This window comes from Lemur catta, chromosome 23 (assembly GCF_020740605.2).
Source record: "Lemur catta isolate mLemCat1 chromosome 23, mLemCat1.pri, whole genome shotgun sequence".
Lineage (NCBI taxonomy): Eukaryota > Metazoa > Chordata > Mammalia > Primates > Lemuridae > Lemur > Lemur catta.
Window position 1 is genome coordinate 26,748,249 of NC_059150.1, and position 5,530 is coordinate 26,753,778.

A 5,530-nucleotide genomic window follows, 5' to 3' on the forward strand; every position below is an offset into this window, starting at 1 on the left:
CCATCTCCAGCCTACCCCGCCATGCATGAGTAAGCAGACCCAGCCCAGCCCAAACCGGGGAGCCCAGCCAATCCACAAAGTCACTGTTGACAAGACTGAGTTGTTAACTGAGCCGGACAAAGCCTGGTTCCCCACTGCCTAGGGATCAGCTGCTGTGAGAAGATCTGCGTCGGCGTCCGGTATCTCCTGAGTCGATCATTCTGAAGAGGAAGAAGCACCCTAGTGGCTTCTGCATCCTCAAACATTTTACCACATGCAAGAAGAAAATCAAGTTTTCCTGGTTGGACTGCACATTCTTGAGGTGTGAAAACTTTTTAAAATTCCATTTATTTCTTCCATTTCTTTAAAGGTGAAATTGGTGAAGGAAGTTGAAACACTTCCTCGTTAGTCTTTTCCCCACTGTGTCCAGCCCGTCCATATATATTTAAGACCAACCTGACACAAAGAGGCTCTAAGGGTATAAAGTTTCCCTGTGCTCTCTCTGGCCAAAATACGATCCGGGGCCATAGAATGATACCTGTATTGAAGAGAGGGAGAAGCTGGGCACGGTGGTGCACACCTGTAGTCCCAGCTACTTGGGGGGCTGAGGCGGAAGATTGCTTGAGTCCAGGAGTTCAAGGCTGCAGTGAGCTATGACTGTGCCTGTGAGTAACCACTGCACTCCAGCCTGGGCAATAAAGCAAGACCCCATCCCTAAAAAAATAAGAAATAAATAAAAATAAATTTTAAAAAGAGAGAGAAGGAAAAGCATTAGCCAATAATTTACTGTATTATCTCTCCTCCCTCCCCTCCATCGACGTCTCCCAGGCACTGGTTTTGTTCCAGGCTGAATGTGCGCTGGTGCTCTCTGAGGGTCTGAGTGGCCGCTAGAGTCCTGACACCCTGAAGTGGCTAAGAATAGCCTAGGAGAGCCTGGGGGGCCTGTGCGTGGCCATGAGCTCAGCGTTGCTGGTGCTAGGGGCACCTGCCGGCCAGTGGCAGCGCCCTCCCTGCGATGTAAACCGGACCCAGACCCCATGCATTGCTGTGGGAGGTGGTAGTTACAGTCATGGTCAGATTTTTTTAATAATTAAAGGCCTACCTTATACAAGTAAAGACAAAGTGTCTGTACTTATATAAGGAGAAAAGACATCAAATTTTTGACAAGTTAAACTTCATTCAAAAAGAATTTGAAGGCTTTGAATCAATGTTAATGGAAGCCAGGTTCAAGAACTATTAGAAATAGAAAAACTGGAGGCCACTAATAAATAGCTGAAAATCTCCAACTCTTTGCTTGGGCTTTTACACATACTTTTACAAATATATTTAGCAAAGGTGGATCCAAACATTTAGAACAAGCTGAACCTGACAGTACAAGAAATATTCGGTCTTTAGAAAATGTGTCAAAACACATCCAATTTCAAGTAGCTACAAGCAAAATAGCCTTCAAGATGTACCAGAAGAATGAAGAATAACTTTAGACAGCACTACAGCAATGGTTCTGGTGAAAATTCCCACCTTCAGAAAAGTATAAACCTGCTTCCACAAGAAGCTAAAGAGGGCTGGGGCACTCCGACTCTGCGGGAAGCACAGGTGGCTGTGACGTCCATAGTTTCTTTTAAAAAGACTTGACTATGTCAGAATGACAGGAAGCTCTCTGTGCAGACTGATTATCTGTGGGAACTTTGAAGACAATAAAATAGTATTTGATCCCATAATGGTCTTCTCTAGATCAAGCTATGGTGAAAAATGTTTCAGAAAGGCAAAAAAATTACACAGTAGTAGCAGTTCCCAAAGTAGTGAAATCAGTACTAAGAGTCTATAAATCCTAGCCTCAGGGATCTTTTATGATCCAGCACTGTGGGCAGCCTCAATACAGATTCCACCAAACACTCAGGACAAACAATAATTCAGATACCTGTGCAGTATTTTGAGTAAAATATGTTGGTGCCATTGAGAAAGTAGAACTCTCTGAGGGAAAAGGTCTTGAATGGCCATTAGACCTGATGACTTCTGTTGCCCAGCAAGATGGAAAGTTACCTTTTGTTTCTCTGAAGGAAGAATTTATTAGGGGAGTTTCCAACTATGGTATAAGTATCAACATTGGATCAGTGTGATGTTTTCATGGGCATACTCTATATTTAATTATCTGGAGGGTGTGTTATGCTAATGGTCTGGGATCAGGAAATGCTTGTTGGCTCTAAAGACCACAGACACAAGCAAGGAAGAATACAGTGGATTATCAGTGCAATAGCCTGGAACAAGCACAAGCAATCTGCAAAGTTTAACTGCCACTTTTGACTTTGTATTGACATCTGAGAAATCTTGAATTCTGCAATAAGTGAAAGTCAACATCATCTGAAAGTTCAGCTGTTTTCTCAATAGTTTTGTTTTCAATCTGCTGTTGAACAATTATGGAAATATGAAGTGATCCCTTGTCTAGAAGAACATGCAGTGTATAAAATATTGATCATTTGTTTTTATATTAAAATGTGTCATATTAAACAATGAAAAAAAGCTAAAGAGCAGACAGAGTGAGCAAACTTATTGATCCGCGGGAAAAGGTTTAAAAAAACCCTGTAGTGCATATGAAACAGTTCTCAAATGCTAAAGAAAGTCAGATCAAGCCTGTAGGTAACCATGTGCTAAAGAGGCCAGATCAGGTGGCTGTTCATGAAGAAGACAACATGGATAACAGAATCTTGAAATTGGATATAACAAATGCACCATAAAATTGTACTTCTGCAAGATGAATGCAAAGGAGTTCTGAACAAACTGACTGATGTTGCTGAGTTCAATACAGCTCGTCTAGGCTGGGGTAGGCCAGGGGACTACGCTGGTTTCAGCTGGGCTTATTTTAAAACTTAGTTTTAAAATTCTTTAAGAAAATGAAACCAAATGTACACTGGAAATTAACTGAAGGACATAAAGTAGCTGATGCACTGAAAAACTAAGTCTCCAAATGAGAAAACTTCACTGCAATCAGAAAAGCATAGAAATGCAGTTAGAAGGGTAGAGGCAAACACTCCAGGGGCAACTTTAACTTCCTATACCACACTAAGAAAAAGAAATACATTTTTGCCAAATAGCCAAGATAGAGAGAATTCACCCTGAAAAGATAGTGGACAATTCCTCAAAAACAGATGGAAAAATTAATGTGTAAAGAGCTTGGGCTGGGCATGATGGCTCACGCCTATAATCCCCAGCACTCTGGGATGCCAAGGCAGGAGGATCGCCTGAGCTCAGGAGTTTGAGGTTGCTGTGAGCTACGATGACACTATACTCTGTACACGGTACTCTACCCAGGGTGACAGAGGGAGACTCTGTCTCAAAATACTAAATAAATAATTAAATATTTTTTTAAAAAAAATTTTAAAAAGAGCTCGATATTTCCAAAACATTTTTAAGGAAGAACTTAAATATTTCAAAAAAGTAACTTTATTCACAAAAAATAATTCAAGATGAATTACAAGCCTAAATGTAAAATCCAAAACTATACAACTCCTAGAAAATAATATAGGAGAAAATCTAGATGACCTTGGGTTTAGCAACATTTTTTTACATCTAACATCAAAGGCACAACCCGTGAAACAAAGAATTGATAAAGTGGGCTTCGTTGAAATTAAAAATCTCTATTCTGCAAAGGCAATGTTAAGAGGAGAAAAGACAAGCCATAGACTTGGAGAAAATATTTGCAAAAGACATATATGATAAAAAACTGTCATCTAAAATATACAAAGAACTCTTAAAACTCAACAATAAGAAAACAAACAACCCAGCTGAAAAATGGGCTCAAAATTTTAACAGACACCTTACCAAAGAAGGTATACAGATGGCAAATAAGCATGTGGAAAGATGCTCCACATCATATGTCATCAGGGAAATGCAAATTAAAATAACGACATACCACTACACAGCTACTAAAATGGCCAAAATCCAGAACAGTGACAACGTCAAATGCAAAAGAGGATGTGAAACAAAAGGAATTCTCATTCATTGCCTGTGGGACTGCAATATGGTACAGCCACTTTGGAAGACAAGTTGGTGGTTTCTTATAAAACTAAACATACTTGTACCCTATGATTGAGCAGTCATGCCTTTTGGACCCAAAAAAGCTGAAAACTTATGCACAAACCCCTGCCCATGGATGTTTATAGCAGCTTTATTCATATTTGCCAAAACTCGGAAGAACCAAGATGTCCTTCAGTGAGTGAATGGATAAACTGTGGTACATCCAGACAGTGGAATATTATCTATCACTAAAAATAAATGAGCTATTAAGCCATGAAAAGACATGGAGGAAACTTAAATGTATATTCTAAGTGACAGAAGCCAATGTGGAAAGGTTACATACTGTATGATTCCAACTATAATATAGCATTCTGGAAAAGACAAAACTATGGGGACAGAAAAAAAAAAGATTGGTGGCTGCCAGAAGTTATAGTGGAGGGAGGGATGAATGGGAAGAGCACAGAGAAGTTTTAGGGCAGAGTGAAATAACCCTGTATGATGCTACAATGGTAGGTTCATGTCATTATATTAATACATTTGTCTAAACCCATAGAACGTACAACACCAGGGGTGAACCCTAATGTCAACTCTGGACTCTGGGTGATAATGATGTGTCAGTGTAGGTTCATCAGTTGCAACAAATGTACCACTCTGGTATGGGATGTTGATAATGGGGGAGGCTATGTATGTGTGTTCTCAATTTTGTTGTGAACCCAAATCTGCTCTATAAAAACAGGTTATTTTTTTAAAAAAAGAAAAGTAATCTTACATCACTGATGTGCCCAAAGGGATATTTGGAGGAGCCCAAGAGGATTACCAAGATGAACAGACCCCAAAAAAGGATGAGTATGAGGCGGTGATGGCATGGGACCCAGGAGCCCACGCCAGGTATGAATCAGATGCTGTCCCCCAGCATCAGGAAATGGAAGCAAGATCCCTCCGTCCGGCCACCCCCATCTCCAAGATACCACATCCTCCACAGGAGCAGGACAGAACCGGTTTGGGTGCTCTTTGAACTGGTAGACCCTTACGACCTTCTTGTCATTCAGTCTTTCCACTTGACAGCTGACACGCCACCCTAGGAATGGCACCTAATAGTAAGTGCTAGGAAAACAGCAACAAAAATGGGCAAAAGAGTCACCTAGAAGAGACTAGTCCTATGACAAAGTTTTGTTCAAGGCCAGCCCTGTGCACTATGGACCATCATCAGCCAAGCTGCTCAGAGCATTTCCCACACTGTTTTTTTTTTTTTTATTTCCTTGCAAAGGAAGAGTGTTATGATTACTTCTGCCCTAAAGACAAGAAGCCTAGACACAAGAAGACTAAGCAGTTTGCCTAAAGTCTAACTACAATAGAGCAGCAGACTAGGAACGAAAGGCAAGTGCCCTATAACCCAGTTACAGACCATCCCTCCTGACACCCTGCTCTCCTCCGGGTACTTTGTGAAAAGAAATGCAAAATTATTTTTCCTCTTCTAAACCTGGGAACTTTGGGGAGGACTAGTGCTTTTACCTCAGCATTTAAGATTTCAATATTTATG

The 5,530-nt window shown here is 40.7% G+C and overlaps 1 pseudogene; it reads left to right on the plus strand.

Moving 5' to 3' along the window:
* The first annotated feature begins 1,696 nt into the window (after positions 1-1,696).
* On the plus strand, positions 1,697-2,308 carry LOC123626871 (annotated as a pseudogene).
* The last annotated feature ends 3,222 nt before the right edge of the window (positions 2,309-5,530 follow it).